Source organism: Peromyscus californicus, unplaced genomic scaffold (genome assembly GCF_007827085.1).
Source record: "Peromyscus californicus insignis strain IS unplaced genomic scaffold, ASM782708v3 Scaffold_13__1_contigs__length_99412109, whole genome shotgun sequence".
NCBI lineage: Eukaryota > Metazoa > Chordata > Mammalia > Rodentia > Cricetidae > Peromyscus > Peromyscus californicus.
In genome coordinates, this window is record NW_026294424.1 from 60030379 (window position 1) to 60050074 (window position 19696).

The 19696-nt window shown below is 43.7% G+C and overlaps 1 protein-coding gene across 1 annotated transcript in view; it reads right to left on the reverse strand.

Moving 5' to 3' along the window:
- Positions 1-19696, reverse strand: part of Rbm47 (RNA binding motif protein 47) — a 75762-nt gene that overhangs the window by 22100 nt on the left and 33966 nt on the right. Inside the window, exon 2 of the mRNA XM_052735904.1 lies at positions 3068-3194. The gene's annotated coding sequence lies outside the window, so the exon portion shown is untranslated. The remainder of the gene's footprint in view (positions 1-3067; positions 3195-19696) is intronic.

Sequence of the window (19696 nt, forward strand, 5' to 3'; positions counted from 1 at the left end):
TTTTTTTAAATTGTTTTTTTAAGGTTTTCCCATCATGGTCTTGATGTCCCTTGCTCATAGAATCCCTCTTCTCTCGCTTCAACTGGACCTCCAGAGCTCGGCCTGGTGCCCCGGCCGTGGATCTCTGCATCTGCTTCCATCAGTTACTGGATGAAGGCTCTCTGAGGGACAGTTAGGGTATTCACCAATCTGATTACTGGGGTAGACCAGTTCAGGCACCTTCTCCACTATTGCTAGTAGTCTAAGGTGGGGTCATCCTTGTGGATTCCTGGGACCTTCCCTAGCACCCTATACATGAGTTTCGAAGGTGAAATGAGCATGGCATTTGTGGAGCAAACAACTTGCTTTGTTTACTTCTGAGGCTGTGAAAGTCAGAGACAGAAGGAGGAAAAGAGAAAGAGAGGGGTAAAGAGAACTATTTTCCAGTCTACAATTACCCAGGCAGTAAAAGTTGCTTGCCTGACAACTGCCTATACTAACAGTTCTAGAAAGTAAAGCAGTATGAAAGAATGCCATGAGAAAAAAAAAAAGAATGCCATGAAATACACACTTAGTATATGGGTGGAAGTAGAAAGAAAACATGACCCCACTGAGAGGTAAGAGGTGAGTGGTTCGTCAGGGATGTTAAGCTCTAGAAACAGGTGTGTGTAGCAGTTGATTGACGCCATGTCTCACGCACGTACTCTCTACTTTCCCGTGTTGTACTTGGAGCTAATCCATCATTTGAAAGCCTAACACATAAATAAGAGCACCCCGGATTTGAGCTAATCATTTATGCTCAAGCTCACCAGGGACGTACAGGGTGCTCTGAGTGAGTCACCTGTGAAAAGACACGGGGAAATGCACTATGCTAGTCTCACACATTATCTCCAGGAAGCACAGGCTATCTTATGTTATCCAAAATCAGGAAAATGTAATTTGCTCAGCTGTTTCTTTTTCCAAATCCCCATTTTATGGCAAAATGAGAATAAAAACCCACGATGGCCAAAAACGGTTTCTCCCTTGTAAACCAATTCCAGTGAAAACCAGGAGAGGGGTGGACCTGGTAAACTCTGTCCCGAAGACTATGTTAACAGATTTAACACTAACTGATTTGGAATTTGGACACTGACTCCCCATGCCAAGTGTTCCGATGTTGAAAGTCTAACCGAATCTTGTTCTGACAGAGACTCCTGTAACTGTGGGTTGCATAAGTGCAGCCCTGCTGTTATCTCAAGCCTGACAGAGAACAGTCAGCTTACTGCAGACCTTTGATACTAGGTGGGTCAGTGTACACAGCCACACGGTTCTTCCTGCTCAGATTCTGCCAGGGAAGGTGCTGGATGGACCTCACATTTTATATGGGAAGCATACGTGGGTTCTGTACAGCGAGACAGGACTAGGAAAACTTCTGGAAACACAGTTTGCCCATGGTATTGTGGGAAGGCTAGTTTAGTTTCTCTGATGCAGCCTAAGGAACCATTGGATTTTGTGCAAATGGTGCAGTCATCTCCCTACAGCTCTACCCAACCACATGGAGTGTGTCCTCTCTCTTTGCCTCCACTGCCAAAAACACCCTTCTACCACACACACACAGGTGTGCGCAGAGCATGCCTAAATACGGTCAGCTTCTGCTGTTATTTTGCTGGGGATTTCGTTAGGCAGAAATAACTATATACTAGTTACACAAGCAAGCTGCCTCCCTCAGCCTTCTCTCATCCATCTGCAGGACAGGCGACCGAAGTGTACTAGCAAAATAACGCAGATGAACGTTGAGTGTGAGCATCTAAGGTATTGGAGTTACTAACTTCTAGCCAGCACATGCCTTTCACCCAAGATTTGGAGGGATTAAAGAGTACTTGTTTTCCAAAGAACCCTGGCCCTAAACTGTATGTCAAAACTAACTCAACAGAGACCAAAGGTATAAATCTGAGCCCCCAAACTGAAAAGGGAAATGGGAGGAAAGATTCATGGATTTGACACAGAACCATAGATATCAAAAGAAGAAATAGACAAACTTCATCAAAATTAAAAAATTGAGCCTGGCATAGTGGTGTATTGGATACTCCTATAATCCCAGCACCAGATGCTGAGGTAATTGGAGGATCAGGTGTCAGGGCCAGCCTGGGCTACAAGATACCCAGTCTCTAGATAAGTAAGTAAAATAAAAACTTCAGCCAGACTGTGGTGGTATATGCTTGTGGTGTCAGAGGCAGGCAGATCTCTGAATTTGACACCAGCCTGGTCTACAGTTCGAGCTCCAGGACAGCCAGGGCTACACAGAGAAACCCTGTCTCAAAGAAACAAAACAAAACAAAACAAACAAACAGAAACACCTTTAAAACTTGGTTGGGATGTAACTCGGTGGCAGAGTACTTGCCTAGCATGCACAAGGCCCTGGGTTTCATCCCCAGCATTGCAAAAGAAAAAAATCAGAATCTTGTTAATCAAATAACACCATAAACAGAGATAAAAGATATCCCATGGTGAGGAGAAAAATACTTGCAAATCATGTTCTGGTGAAGAACTCATGCCCAGAGTCCATAAGGAACCACAAACTCAGCACAAGTCAAGCAAACAACTTGATTAACAAATGAACAGGGGACTTGAACACACACTTCTCCAAGATACAACAGACACATGAAAAGACACTGAGCATCATTAATCGTTAGGGATTACTAATGATAACTAATGATAACTCCATTTTACACTCACAATAATGGCAATCATCAAAGAAACCCCCAGGCAGGCAGGCAGGCAGGCAGGAAGGAAGGAAGGAAATACTAATGCCCTCTGAGAAGTCAGAAGTAGATAGTAAGCAGCCTGAGTTACCCTCAGTCTCTTCCCACAGGCAGACAGGAGAAGACCTGTCTTCCTCTCAAGCCACAAAGACGTGACATGTACAAAGAAATAAGGGTTTGTAGCGCAGGCTCAAAGTGCCTCACCGTCATGTGTAATATACCACTAATTCACCATGTAAACATACATCAGGCCTACATTGCCTAACAGCAGATGTCCTGTTTGATAGGGAGGGAAATTATTTTCTGACTTAAGTAGGAAAGGAAAGGATTCCAGGAAGTGTACTCACTAAAGGTCACCAACTGGACTGGGCCTGGTTCTTTATGTGGAAGGCAGGGCAAGAGAAGACCGGCAGCTTCAGGCAGCTCGCGTGGGACTTCTCTGTTCAATTCTTGAAGTATCCTTTGAGGCAAACCCTAAAGGTTGACGAAAAAAACAAATGTTCAAAGATGTTTTGTTTTGCTTTATTTCAATGTAAGTTTCACATGTGCCTAGAAATTGAGGATGTTTTCTTCAGAGAATAAACTGTCATTGCTCCAATTACTCAAGAAACCACTACTCTTATGTTCTCAAAAACAAAAACAAAAACAAACCAAGAAACGTAACTCATTATCTTACCCTTGAAGAAGTGGGGACTGGCGACAGGAACATTACCAATTTTTTTCATTTGGTATGTTTTGGCCTTTAGAGCAGCTATGACTTAAACATATGCATACAGAGGCAGCCCAGAGACTCAACAAAGACATACCTCCTTATATGCACATAAAAATACCTAGCTTGGTGCCTCCCACCTGACCTGTGGAGTGATGCTGCACACCATTAACAAACCGTCACTCTTGCCACGGGGAACAAGGCACTTGGGATCCACCTCCAATGAGAGTGGCTTACTCTGGCCTAAAACCACAGTCAAGATTTTTTTTTGAGGGTTTTTTCCTTTCAAGGAGAGGGTTATGAAAAGTGAAAAGTATTAGTTCAGGTTTTAGGTGAATCTTGGATGTCATAGGACAAAATATTCAAATGAAGAGACTGTAAAGCTCAAATTAAGCTGTTCAAGACCCACAGACATATTAGATAACAGTATTACAGTATATCCTACCTTTATTCCATATGTGGAGATATACTCTACCCAGCCTTTACAACTGCCGACAGCACTGATCAAGCTGCTGGAAGATCCAAATGGCTTATGTGTCCACATTTCTAAACTCAGTACGGCACCATGTCTGTAAGTCTAGATTGGAAGCTAGATTAGCCTTTTAACACCATAATGACCTGGTCTGTGTGTTTTCTTTGACACAGACAGAGACTGAAGCTAGAAGATTAGCCTTTTAACGGCCATCATGACCTGGTCTATATGTTTTCTTTGAGACAGACAGAGACTGAAGCTAGAAGATTAGCCTTTTATTGGCCATCATGAGCTGGTATGTGTTTTCTTTGAGACAGACAGAGGCATGCTACATATCCCAGAATGGCCTGAAATTTGCAGTTCTCCTGCCTCTGCCTCTGCTGGCATTATAGGCACAAGCCACTATGCCCTGACTTCTTGACCTTCGACTTCATGCAAATCCCTTCACTTGTTTGAAGTGCAAAATACAGTTGAATTGATAGGTTTTAAACAGTTTTTTCTGCTGCTGTTGTTTGGTTTTGGTTTCTTTATTTTTTTGGTTGCAATATGCATTCTTCCACCAAAAATTTAGCCAAATAAAGAGACAAAACCAAGGGGTTTGCTGGGGGCTCTGTAGGACCTGTAGAGCTCTACAGAGCACAGTCTGGAACCTTCTGGATTAACTGGTCTCTAAAGTCAGTTAAAACGAAAGATTGTTTAACCACATCTCTATTGGAATGGCTGTGTTCTGTAGGATCCATGGCTTTACCAGAACACAAGCAATATCCTCAGCCATACAAATCCTCCTCATCAAGGATTTCCTCAAAGGGGAAAAGGCCACAGCCTTAAATTAGAGATTAGCAGATGTTTAACATGTGACCTCTCGATGCATATAGTCTTTCCCCAACCCTGAAAAGAATGGCCCTGTGTGTTGCATGGTAGATAACCAATCCAACATCACAGTTTGATAAAACCTGGGAAATTAAAAGCAAATTATAAGCCCTGCCTTAAAATTAGTTGCAGCGTCAAGACAACAGAATGAAATGTGGACTCCTACGCCTTGCTCCCAGGGGTACTCAGCTCTCCTGAGTGGAGATCTCCCACAGGAAATGTTTATGAAACCCATATATTTGCACAAAACTTCGAGGTTTCCCACTTTGTATAATAGTAAAGGTTCGCCGGGTGGTGGTGGTGGCGCACGCCTTTAATCCCAGCACTTGGGAGGCAGAGCCAGGCGGATCTCTGTGAGTTCGAGGCCAGCCTGGTCTACAGAGCAAGATCCAGGACAGGCACCAAAACTACACAGAGAAACCCTGTCTCAAAAAACCAAAAAAAAAAAAAAAAAAAAAAAAAAGTAAAAGTTCCTCCTTAGCAATGTAATATCTCAGTAGTAGACTCATAAACTCTATAATCTGAAAGCAAATGATTAATATACACTGAAACTTGGGACTCACAGTTCTATGCTATACTGTAGGGAAAGCAGGTTCACTGAGGAGGTAGTCATAGCTATTTAAGTAAGAAAATTCCTTAAAGTATAACACGTAGGCTCAATTGTACACAATTGTACACTTCCAGGACACTCTGACTTTTCACAATGAGTCTAAATAGACGTTATTTCATAAAAACTTCAATATTTGCTATTCTGATTGCTCACCAAAAAAATCACCAGATAAAACCCACAAGCCTGGCTTCATACACACACACACATACACATACACACACACATTTTTTTTTTTTTTTGCATGGAGTGAGCATTAGAGTTGTTCGTGGTTCCAACAAATACGGTGGAGTCTTCAGCTGACGCCGGAGGCCACCATTTTCGCTGTCTACCCTAATTTCCTTTTGACTCCTATTCTTTCTGGATCTTATCAGGGTACACAGAGTTTTTTGTTGGGTTTGGTGGTAGTGGTTGGTTGAATTTTGTTTTTGAGACAGGTTATCACACCATATCCCAGGCCTGGAATTCATGGCAAGTCTCCTGCATTAGACTCATGAATGCAGAAATATATAGAGCTATAAATATAACTAATGAAAATATATAAACTATAGCTATAAATCACTGTGCCTGGATGCCACATGTCGTTTCCTTTTTAAGTACTATTATTCTTATTATTGCTACTATTACTTGTGTGTGTGTGTGTGTGTGTGTGTGTGTGATGTTCGCATGTGTGGTACTTTGTGGAATTCTCTCCTTCCACCCCCATGTGGGTTCCATGAATTAAACTCCAGTAGGCAAGCTTGCAGCATCAGTCAGTAAGACAATTAACTGCTGAGCTACAGCACAGGCCCACACACTAAAACAAAAATAACAACAACATAAAACAAACAAGCAAACAAACAAACAAACAAAAACTTTACAATTGTTCTTTTCCTTCTTTTTTAAAGTTTCATTATCTTTTCATTTCATGTGTCTGTTGTAGTAAATAGGAGCATCATGTTCATGCAGTACCCACAGAGGCCAGAAGAAGGCGTTGGAACTATAAGAACTATAATTAGAGGCGGTTGTGAGTGGCCACATGGGTACTGGGAACTGAACCCAGGTTTTCTAAAAAAGCATTAAATGATGAGCCATCTCTCCAGTCCCCTGTACATGTGGTTTTTAAAGTTGTTTCAAATTCACTGTCTTTGAAATGAGGCAGAATACACTAATATTAAACAAATCTTATAAACTAATACATTTATTTTAAAAAACTTAGTCTAATGTCAAGAGGCATGGGTTCTGCGTTACTTCCACCCTCAGCCACAAGCTTAAGCTAAAAATAAAATTTTCACCCCTGCCTCCAGCGACTTCTAAATGCATGTATTTAGGTGGGTATAAGTGCGATTAGGGGCATGAAACGACACAGGGGTTCTCAGTGAGCAGAGGGGGAAGAAAAGAGATTTTAAGGGAGACGGGGTGGGGTGGGGCTGGGGTGTAGCTTGAGTTTTCCTGCTTGGCCCACAGTCAGGACAAATCTCTGTCACCCGCCAGTCCCACAGCCACTCAGACCCGACCAAGTAAACACAGAGACTTATATTGGTTACAATCTGTATGGCCGTGGCAGGCTTCTTGCTAACTGTTCTTACAGCTTAAATTAATCCATTTCCATTAATCTATACCTTGCCAGTGGCTCGTGGCTTACCGGCATCTTCACATGCTGTTTCTCATCATGGCGGCTGGCAGTGTCTCTCTGACTCAGCCTTCCACTTCCCAGCTTTATTCTCCTCCTTGTCCCGCCTACACTTCCTGCCTAGCCAATGGCCAATCAGTGTTTTATTTATTGACCAATCAGAGCAACACATTTGCCATACAGAACATCCCACAGCACTGGGGGAGGGTAAAAGAACACACGCAGAGAAAGGAGAGGGAGGAAACTGGGGGGGGGGGGGGTACAGAGGGGAGAGCGTGTGTGTGACTGTGGGGGGGAGTGAGAATCAACCCAAACCAGGCATGTATGATGTCCTAAAGAAATGTGCTACTTTGTATACTAATTAAAATGAATTAGTAGCAATCACTTATGTCTTTTGTTTTGTAAGACAAGGGTGGCGGTGGGTGTCTTATGTAGCCCAGGTTAGCCTCAAACTCACTACAAAGCTCAAGATGACCCTGAAGGCCTGATACTCTTGCCTCAGCTCCCAGTATGGAGTTTATAGGCCTGTGCCACCAGACCGGGCAGGAACACTTTTTACTGAAAACAGATTCCTTCTTAAAATGAATCAGTTGTCCACTCTCAAGGAGGAAGTGCACGGACTTAGAGCTACCAGGAAACAGCGCGGGTTGCTCATCATTTCTACTTGCCACTGGTCTCTCGCACTGCTTTACCTCACGCATGCTCTGAACGGGCCAGGCCTCAGCTTTCTCCAGTGTTTCCTGAACTTGAGTATCCTCACATGAATTGAAGATCTCACATTTGGAAGCGTACTGCAAACCGCCAGCCCCTAGCTTCGGTAGCCTCCTGGGCTGCCTTCATCCCGGCCACTCCAGCCCACCACAGTGAGTCCAGCTCTCCCAGCAGACAGCGGCCTTTAAAATCCTACCGTTCGACCCCCATCGGCCTCCTGTGGGATTTTCTACATTCTCTTGGTGCTCCCTTTAGAATAAAATCAATATCCTCCTAAGATGTGAGGAGTCTAAGTCCTCACCCAGCTTCATGTCGTGCCTCAGTTTCCCTTACAGGCCATTCCTGGTGCTTCAGATCCTCTCAGACCCTCCGCCTGGCCAGGCTGAACTCAGCCCTCTATCACTCCTCCAGCGAAGCAGTCTGGGGAGGCCCCCGAGACGTGTGCCCACAGTGTTATCTAGCAGTCTTCCTGGCACTAGATTGAGCCATTGCCACACTGAAGGACAAACAGGGCAGGATTTGGGCATATGGTTTAAGCTTACAGTAACTGTTAAAACTGAGCTCATCTTCAACCAAACTAAAACTTTACTAGAGCAGAATGTGGATCTGACTCACATCTAGACCCCAATACCTATGCTCAGTCCTGGCCCAGAGCAGGTGTTTAACTTTAACTAATATGAGATGTCATTGTGACTTTTTAAATGCAAGGTACTTAATTTTAATATTGTTACTGGTAGTTAAAATCATATTTCTTTTATTCCAAAGCCACTATATTTGATAAGAATAAAGAAACAGAATGAATAAGCTCAAGGCAACATTTCACATCCGGCATTTGTGCAAAATATGAAATCAGTAAATATAACAATGTAATGTATATCCCCAAAGACAGGATTCAGCCTATCCGTATGGCATTATTTCCGCATGAATTTATTTTAAATCTCAAATGTGTCTCACTGTTTGGCAGCATGAAAAGAGCTTGCAAGGGAAACCAGATGATTTGGATTTGGCAATCAGCTGAGGAAACACAGCATCCGAAGAGTGGTAGACCTGAAGCGGGCATTCTGAAGCACGCTTCTGACAGTCAAAAGAACGCCTCCTGAAACCTCCCACGCCACCTTATCCAACTGTGAAGGTCTGTGTCTACCCCTCCTGAAGTGAAGAGACCAAAGGGAAGGCACGCTGGGATGGGGCGTAGGGTGGGCAAAGCTAAGTCAGCAGCTGGGAGCCAATGATGGCAGCCGCGGCAGCTCAGACCTTCAATCCCCACGTGTCAGGAAGTGTGTCAAACATCCCTTGTGCAGCAGCATCTTACTCACTGGCCGCTGCAATCTAAGGAGGTGAGAGCTGTGAGAGACGGGGGAACAGCACAGAGAGGCCGGCCAAAGACTAAGGTCTATTGATTGAACATGGCAGAGGGTCAGAGAACGGAACCTGAGCTCTAAAGTAGTATGTTCTCTGAGAGAGTCCAATCTGTCCGGGATGGGAGAGCTGAAAATTCCAATGGTGTTATTTAAGAGAGAGAGAGAGAGAGAGAGAGAGAGAGAAACTGCTATGGTTTAGATCTTCAGTGTTTCCCCAAAGACCCATATGTAAAAGGCTTGGGAAATGGTAAGAGTTAGAGTCTCATGGGAAATTTTAAGTCATTGCTTGAGAGTGTCCTGAAGGAGATGGTGGGACCCTAGGCCCTATTTTTCTACTTCTTGGCTAGGAGGGAAGCAGCTTAGCTCCATCATACACCATGACATGTGTCCTTGCCACAGGCCCAAAGAAACAGAGTCAATCAATCAATCATGAACCGTAACCTCTAAAAGACCAAGGCAAAACAGTCCAATCCTCTTTTTTTGTTTGTTTGGTTTTTTGTTTGTATGTTTTTCAAGACAAGGTTTCTCTGTGTAGTTTTGGTGCCTGTCCTGGATCTCGCTCTGTAGACCAGGCTCGAACTCACAGAGATCTGACTGGCTCTGCCTCCCAAGTGCTGGGATTAAAGGCATGTGCCACGCCCGGCCCAACCCTCTTTTTTATAGGTGGGCTTATTCTGTAGCCCAGGCTGACCCAAAACTTGGCAATCTTCTTGCCTCAGCTTCTGGAGTGCTGGAATTATACCTCCTGTTCCCTAAATTCTAAAAAGCCATCACATTTTGGAAAGCTTTTGAGAAGTCAAAGATCCCATGAAATAATTAAGTGACATCTACAACTGCCCTTTCTATTTCTTGCCTTATAATCCCTAATCAGACATCTGTTAACATTTTACAAAAGGACCCATCTCTCGAAGACCAAGAAAATGAATGTTAAAATTTACACCATAGAAATATGAATTAAACACAGACCACTATGTACAGCTCATAGTCAGAAGCCATGAGACCGTCACTTCCCACCTCCTTCATCTCTGCACGCTGACATCTGACCCTTTTTTATAACATGCACCTTGTACCAGCGAAACCCAAGGCACCAGCTAGTTACTTATTAAACTTGGGTGCCAAAGGCTGAGCTGTACAAATTACGCTGTTAGCCGCCTAGCCCAGCCGGTGTGCGAGTGGAGGCGGGCAATCCATAGCTGTGAAATTCTGTCATATCGGCAGAATTCAGCTACAAATTGCAGCAATTCCTGCCTGACCTCTGATCTGCGAGGTCCATCTGAACCTTTGAACCTCAGCTCGCAGTTGAGAAACAGCAAGAAGATGGTTACCAAGTATCCTCCAAAGCCAGGTAAATAGTTAACGCTGTGACTGTGGCTTGCCCTCCCCCACCCAAAGCCGGATCCCTGAAAGACCAGTGAGAGCAAGCGACAGTCACTGCAGGCAACATTGAGAGTGAGCTTCAGAAAATGACATTAGGGGCAAATCTAGTAAAAGTAGGATATTTCAGGGTGAAAACCTCTTTAAATAAATACATTGAACTAAGAAAAGGGGAATCTGGGGCCAGAAAGAAGGCTCGGTCTGTAAAGCATTCGCTTCGCAACCCCAACAACCTGGCTGATCTCCAGAGCCCACGTAAGGGCAGAAGGAGAAAAACTAACTCCATAGAAGTTGTCCTTTAACCTGTACAGGGTACCATGGCACGAACTTCACACACACACACACACACACACACACCACACACCACACTCACACACACACACACACACACACACACACACACACACACACACACACACACACACATTTAATATCCAGTGAGAAGCACGCTAACATTCTCTTTACAAATTAGACATAACAAATACTAAATGCTTTGTAATGTAATGTTTTTATCAAACAGAACCATGTCTGAGCCTATTACAAGATACAAACCCATTTTGGGCCACTAGTCATGGAAAACCAGTTACAAATGTGACAGGCAGTACCTTTGACACTGACGATAGAGTAGCTGTGAATGATGACACTACAGGCCGATGGGTGGACTGACGGGCACTCCGTGCCCCTACTGACTGATCTCAGTGGAGTTTCCCGAGATGATGGAGGAGGGCTCATTATGACCAGAAAGATGTCCCTCTTGAGGATGAGCTTTCACTCCAAGTGCTGTTCAAATTGCTTCATTTTTAGGTAGAAAGGTGAAAAAGACATTCTGCTTTTTCGGTCATTGTGATTAATATTAGAACGGAGCATATAAAGTATAACTAAAATATTAAAGTTAAAAAAAGCATAGAGCCTACAGTTAGGTGATTTCATTTCTTAATTACCAGTTTGAAAAAGAATGACTCAAATAAGGTATCCAAGAGGAAATACCACGGCTACAGTTTTATGTATCATCATACTGCTAATTCCTGATTTATTTTTAGTTATCATATTTTCTTCTCTAAAGACTGTCTATGAGACACCATTGACAAATCATTGCTTATACTGTATGGTTTAAATTGCAAACCATAAAACTATATTTGTGAAGATCTAGATTTTTTTTTTAAGTATATGAAATAAAACGCTATAAAACTAAACAATGTCTGTCAAATCATGCCCATAACTAGAAAACTGGAGTTTTACCAATGGTAAGGCAAATAAGGCAGTGTTTAAAATTCTTAAGAACTTAAGATGGATACACCACCTTTAACTAAAACAGAACCAAAACAGATTGTTTGGTAAGCCTGATGTACATTGCCTTAAGCGACCACAACCATCTTCTTCTTCACATCTCAATGAAATTAAGTAAGGTTTCCCTACCTTTCCAGTCTTGAAATCTGGATGCACAGGCTAATTGTAACCACAGCCAGGCTTCAGCAACCTTTGTCCCTAACCCCAGGAACAGCGTGACTCTGCTCTACACGGTTCCTGGCTCTGCACTGGCCAATGGGTTTTGGCCTTGGGAGTCATTCGCTAAGGACACCTGGAATGAGTTAGAAGGCGGGGCTCAGAAGGCGGGGAGGGGTCACCGCTGTCACGTGGAAAGGCTTAATAACTGTATGAAAAGTAGTGCAAAAACCTACTCCGACAAAGAGATGGTTGGGGAAAGCTCAAGAAGACAAAAACACTGGCATTTCATAGAAAGGAAATTTAACTGAAATTTCACCCAAGCTCCAATCATGACTAAAAGGAAATCAATGATTTTATTTCCAATTACCCTTCAGAGAATCGTGGGTGCCCACGCCCTTGCACGCCTTAATACAAATAAGAAAAATAGTAATTCCTACCTCACGTGGGGTGTTAGGGAGGTTAAATAAATAAATACATTTAAGCGAGCAGGAAGGTTTCTGGCAAATAGGAAGCCCTCAAAAATGACACTGTCTCTGGAACACTGGACAAGGTAACATACAGTTCCACTTGGGAGGCTGAAATAGGGGCTCAACAAGCAATTCAAGGCCAGTCTGATCTGGCAAGACCATAGTCTTAAAGAAAAACAAGGTATTGCTATGACTTCCTGGCAATGCTGTATTTTTAGCAAACATTACTCACTCCTACTCCGCCTTTATCGTATTTAGGGTAGATAACTTGGATTACTGGGCACTCTATCTCAACCAATCACTACCAAAAATCCTATTTATAAGTGTGATAGAAAAAGATGCAGAAGTCCCACATGAACTAAACCCTTGGTTTTTTTTTTTTTGTTTTTTTTTTTTGGTTTTTCGAGACAGGGTTTCTCTGAGTAGCTTTGCGCCTTTCCTGGAACTCACTTGGTAGCCCAGGCTGGCCTCGAACTCACAGAGATCCGCCTGCCTCTGCCTCCCGAGTGCTGGGATTAAAGGCGTGCGCCACCACTGCCCGGCTTTTTTTTTTTTTTTTTTTTTTGTTAATTTGAAGCCGACACACGTAGTGGGAGCACAGAGAGCCAGAGGTTGGTAAAATGAACCTCATGGTAAGAAAGACAATGGACGGCTCAAGAAGACCTAAGGCACTTCCAAGTAAATACCCTCGTTTAGAGGGGCTGAGAGAGGGGGAACCTCACCCCAAATCCTTCTGGAGGAGGAGTTAGGACATCAGAGAGGGAGGGAGAAGAGAAGCTGAGAGAGCTCGAGACACCATGTGACACCCCTACTCTCTGAACACGCATGAAAAAATGAAAGAAATGTGAAAACCTCTCATCCTAATACATTTCAGGCTAGGGCACACAGCACAGAGCAGTGGTCGTGTGTGTGTGCGTGTGTGCGTGTGTGCAGCATGCTCAAGGGAGTAGGGAAGCTGGGTTTGGTGATGCATCTCTGTAATGCCAGCACTGGGGAGGTGGTGGCAAGGAGGGTCAGGAGTTCAAGGTCACCTTTGACTACATAGCTAGTTCAAGGCCAGCCTGAGGCACATGAGGCCATATCTCAAGATACCATCCAACAAACGGTCAAAGCTGGGACTACAAGTTTTCCCTTAGAGGGTTTTGTGCTTTTCTTCAATTTACTGAATTATATATACCATTTTTGAAGTGGGCAGTGTCAGAGGTCAAAAGACCAGAGGGACAAGTTAGTTTTCAGTTTATTTTTCTTTTTTTTTTTTTTTTTTTTTGGTTTTTCGAGACAGGGTTTCTCTGTGTAGCTTTGCGCCTTTCCTGGAACTCACTTGGTAGTCCAGGCTGGCCTCGAACTCACAGAGATCCGCCTGGCTCTGCCTCCCGAGTGCTGGGAATAAAGGTTTCACCACCATAGCCTGGCCTTTTTTTAAAAAATTATTATTATTTTTATTTTAACACCTATTTATTCAGGGTGTCTCATGTGCCTAAGCGAGCATGTGGAGGTCACAAGGCAACTTCAGGAGTCAATTATCTCCTTCCACCCACTGTGTGGGTCCCAGGAATCAAACTCTGGTTAGCAGGGTTGGTGGTTAGCGCTCCTGGATTCAGAATCTGTTTTTATATAAGAGTACCTTAGGAATCAGAGAGATGGCTCAGCAGTTGGGGGCACTTGTCCTTGAAGAAGACCAGGGTTAAATTCCCAGCATCCACATAGAGGCTGACGACCCTACCTCCAGCTCCAGAGGATCTAATGCCCCCTTCTGGCCTCTGTGAGTACTGCATGCACACGCTACGAAAGTCATACATGCAACCAAAACACCCACACACGTAAATGAAAATAAACATATCTTTAAAAAAATAGTATACCATATAAGAAAAAAAAATCCCGTGTTTACAAGATGTTTGGAACATTAGATAGTATTTTAGGTTTGGAGAGGTTTTTTTGTGTGTGTGTGTGTGTGAGAATGTGTATATTTATGAGTAAGTATGTATATTAAAATAAACACTGCCCTAAAAGGCAAAACTTTGGGAAAAATACTTGAGGATGGTAAGTTTGAAGTAGGGTGGGGTCTGAATGTAAGCTGGGGTGGGGTCGAGTGTTTACTCAGCATGTGCAGGGCCCTGGCTTTATGAAAGAAAAGTTAGGGGTAAGACCAAGTAGCTGTTCACAGACTACTCAAAAGCAGTAATTATGGTGGCAATCACAGCCTGCCTTCGACATGAAAATAAGCCCAGTCCTCATCCTTTGGCTCTGAACACAGTGGCCTTAATAAACTCCAACAATATAGGGGGGGAAACACAGAAAAAGCAGAAGTTAGCCTTGTCATTCCTGTAATATCGTTCTCCTGCTCCATGCAGGCCTCTGTGTGAGCAAATGCATAAAAACATGCAAGGGCCCCCCAGAGGCCACGGTGATACCAGCCACTCCGCAGCCCGCTGGCTTGCAGCGCAATTAAGCCCTGTCTGAAGAAATGATTCTCGGTCTGCACAGAGCGCCTTTGTTTTAGTCTGAAGAGAAGGGGCCAATAAGAGCGTGCACAGTATGGAAGCCCTAAGGTAGATTTGGTTGCGTAAAGGAAAGAAACAAAACTTAGCCTCGTCTGGGGAGGGACGGTGTAGACGTGATATGAAGTTACACGGGCTGTTTTTATTTATTTTGGGCGCCTTAAATTTTATTATGGGGTGTACATGTCAGATACATGTGTGAGCCATTTGGCAGGGGGAGGGTGTCAGAGGACAAATTTATTAAGCTTATTGTCTCTGTGGATGTTTGTGTGGGTCCTGGGACTTGAACCTGGGCCAGCAGGCTTGGGTGGCAAGTACTCTACTTTGTTGTTTTTCTGAGACTGGGTTTAGCATATCCAAAGCTGGCTTAGTCTTTCTATGTAGTTGAAGATGATCTTGAACTCCTGATCCTCCTCTCTCTATCTTTCAAGTGCTGGGATACAGATGTGTGCCACCGTGTCCAGCTGCTGAGGATTGAACACAGGGCTTTCCACCCACTGAGCTGAACTCCCAGCCCTTCAAAGACCATTTTAAATACTGGGGGTATCTGATCAGGCCAAATCAAACCCTACTAAGATAGAATTATTTTTAAATTCTAATTCACCTATAGGTTGAAACGGAACCGATGTAAAGACCATGCCAGTATTTACTTGCTTTTACGTATAAGATAATACACTGTTTCTAGAAATACATTTGATAATATTTAATTATTTGGGGGTGGGGGCATAAATGTGTGGAGATCAGGGGACAACTTGAAGAAGTCAGTTCTCTCCTTCCACCCTGGGGTTGCAGGAATCTCAGTCGGGGCATCAAGCTTGGTGGCAAGTGTCTTTATCCATGACACCACCTACGTCATCAGCTCATTTTGGAACTATTTTGAATTCCAAAAACTTTGCTGAAATTACTGCTTGTGTCAATGCATGACCAAAGTATAAGAGGAGGAAACTGTTCGTGTGCACGCACACACGCACGCACACGTGTGTACATACACACAGAGCATTGAAGTAGTAGTTGGTATCAAACGTTGGCACTGAAGCCACAAAGCTGTGTGAACAGTGTTAGCAACAGTTGGCCGTGAAGTTAATTATAACCCACTGGAAAGGAGGAGGAATATGCAGAAGTTCCCACAGACCTGAATGAACAAAGGCACCATAGTATTTCTCCTGAAGTTAGACTGTCAAACACTGCATTATAGCACCAGCTTAGCATAGAATACAGTATATATTGGAGTAAAGTGTAAGTAAAGAAAGTCCTGAGGTATTTTGTCTTAAAATTTAAAAATGGAGGTCAGGAGGGTAGTTCGGTTGATGTACTGCTTGCCGAGCATAATCAAAGCTCTGGTTTAGACCCTCAGCACACCAAGGTTAAAAACCAACTAACCTACCAAACAAACACACAAGCTAATAAAGGCACAGAGGTGAGCTTCAATCCCAAAGATGATTCTCTAAACCATTACATCACAATGATAACACTGAGCATATATTAATGTATTAATCTACTCATGGAAGGTGCTGTTCATCTAAGCATATGTCAAGATTTAGTTAGCTCACAGTCAAATACTTGCTGTTTACATGGTAGTTGCTATCTGATGTGGACACACGGGAGGCAGCAGCCATCTTAAATACGGTAGAAGTCGTACGTGTTACTAGGAGACAAAGTCCAGGGGGCTGGAAATTGGCTCAGAGTTCACTGCACTCACTTTTGACTATTCTGAATTCTGTCTTTCAAAAAAGAAATCCCACCCTCAAAACCAAAATCCATCTTTATACATATACCAGGATTCAGGGAACTGATGGTTTTTCCCTTGTAACTAATGAATTCTTTTTCCTCATTACTGGGTTTTTGAGACAGGGATATGCTCTATGTAGCCCAGGCTGACCTCAACTCACCAATTCCCTATGACACCCCAAGTAGCAGGATCACATGTACACACACCAAACCTAGGCACATTTTAATTTTATCTGAAGATTTCATAATAAGGACTAACCCAGATACCTAGGTTTGCTTCTTAATGTAATAGTGTGCTCATTGTTTGGCTGCAGGATGAGAATAAAACTGTATACCTTTTTGAGCAATTCCTTGAAAGCACAGAACAGCTCCGGCTGCGTACTCTCAGACAATAGAGTTCAACATCAGCTGCCTGGTGAATTCAGAAGGGCATTGCCAGCCTTCTCATAAAGAGGACTCGAACTGATAGCGACATGAATTAGATTTTTTTTTTTCAGTGAGTACCATTTTCATAATTTATGGACCTTGCCCCTCAGCTTGTTTCAGATTTGTTTAGGAAAATCCATTCCCTGCTTTTTGTTCTATCATGGTTACGTTATAGACATGCCATCGAAGAAGCAAGAGCGGCCAAGTTGCCTCTTCAGAGGGCTGCCGGGCTGCCACTGGAAATGTGTCTCAGTCAGGCAGTAAATGGACATCGTGGATGGTAACAGAGACGTAGAAACGAATGGAATCACAACTCCAGACTCAGCATAGGGTCATGTTCGTCCAGTGACATTAAGTTAGGAACAGCTTAATTTAATTAACCAATATTAAACATTTAGTTTGCACCAGCTTTTGGGCTGAATGTATCACATGTTATCACGGTGAACCCTCACAACGATGGAGTGACTACCTATTCTACACACGTGGAAACGGGGCTCAGAGGATCTAGAAGTGTTGCTCAATGTCTCCCAGCTGTAGGTGGCAGACAGAGAACTCACACCCAGGCAATCGGACCCCAGAAGCTACACCTTGGTCCTAGAACCACTAAGCCGCAGGGTCCATCACCGCGGAGTGAGAGAACAATGGGCGGGTCACTCCCTCTGCCACTCCCATGTGTTCAGTTCTCCGACACAGTCTGCAAGGGGAGTCTCCGGGCTCTCACTCACTCCGGGCTCTCACTCGGCGGCGTTAGCATTGGTTGCTCACACACAGTCTTGTGTAGTGGAGAGTGGGGACAGCAGTGGAATGTGTACCGATCTGAGAGCTTCTACTTTCAGAAAGCAGAAAAAGAAGAGCTACTAGATCGTGAGCCCCACATGGAAGGAAACGGTAAAGATTGAAGTGGGGGAATAAAGGTGGTTAGAAAACCAAAAAGATCTGGGCTCTCGGGCACACACCCGGAATTCCAGCATTCGGGGAGTGAGAGCAAGAGGACCGCTGAGAGTTCAAGGACACCCTGGGCAAAACAGCAGGTACCAGGCACCCAAGGAGACATAGTAAGACCTTATCAAAGGCAAACATCGAGCTCCAGACGAAGACCACGTGCCCATGAATATGGGGGCAGCACAAATAGGTCTTGATGAGTGTGTGTAGGGGGGCAGAAGGTTGGGTGGGTGGGGAAGGAGGGGGTGGATCTGGGAGGAGTTGGGAAAGTCTGAGTAGTGAATGTGGTCAAAACTCATACAAAATTTTCAAACAACTTAAAAATATAAAAACGGGGGCTGGAGAGATGGCTCAGCGGTTAAGGGCACCGACTGCTCTTCCAGAGGTCCTGAGTTCAATTCCCAGCAACCACATGGTGGCTCACAACCATTCGTAATGAGATCTGGCGCCCTCTTCTGGCCTGTTGGCAAACATGCAGATAGAATACTGTGTACATAACAAGTAAATAAATATTTTTTAAAAAATACAAAAATGGAAAAAACAATGAAATTAACAAAATTCAAAAGTTAGGGTTTTTTGTTTGTTTTTTAAGAAAATAACCACATTGACAAACCTGTAGCTAAAATGACAAGGAAGAAAGAAAACTCAACCTACTAAACAAACTCAGGAAAACAGAGGAGACATCACTAGTGACTCAAAGACATGGAAGGCTTACAAAGAGAAGCTCTGAGCAGGGCATGCCGGTTAGCTCAGAACATCTGGAACTAGAGAAATGGTTCAGCAGGTAGGAGGATTGCTTGACACTCTTACGGAGGACTCAAGTTCAATTCCCAGCACCCACATCCAGCAGCTCATGAGCCCGCTGCAACTCCAGTCCCAGGAGCCCTGCTGCCCTCCTCTGGCATCTTCAGGCACCCGTGATCAGCCAGTGTCCTGCTCTGGTGGCCTGCTGCCCTGTATCCCCTGCAATTATGGACTCTCCCTCCAGAACCGTCAGTCAAAATAAACTCTTCCTTAGGGTGCCTTTGGTGTTGGTATCTTATCATCACAATGAAAAGTAACTCACACACGGCAGGCAGAACAAGAGTTCAAGGCCAACTTAAACTACATGAGACCATCCGTGTCTCAAACCAACAAAGAGGGCTGGCGAGGTGGTTGAATGGGTAAAAGGCCTGACATACTGCATTTGTTCCCCAGAACCCATATGTTGGAGGGAGAAAACTGACATCTTTAGCTTGTCCTCTGACACACACACATACCACACACACACACAATTTTTAAAAAATGAAGTTAAACTGATTTGGAAAAAAAAAAACCAAAAAACTATTATTATGCACCATGACCAAGCATGACTTATCCCATGGGCTTACCAAAGGAGTATGAACCAATGAAAACACACAAAGGTAACAAAGACAGAACTACATTATTATCTAAATAGACATGGAAAAACATGACACAGTCAACAGACTTTCATAATCCAAACTATTAGTAAACTGAAACAGAGGGAACTTCTCCCGTCTGATTAAAACCAATACAATCTTACAACCAACAGTTGAATCGTAAAAGACTCATCCCACCTCCCCAAGATCGGGAACAAGATGAGAGAATGTGTTTTATTCAGCACTGTACTGAAAACTCCAACCAAAGCAATCGGGCAAAGAAGACAAACACAGGTTATTATCCAGAGGAAACACAGAAGGAAAACTATCCGTAGAGGATGACATGCCAGCACAGGGAGAAGACCAGTGTGCTC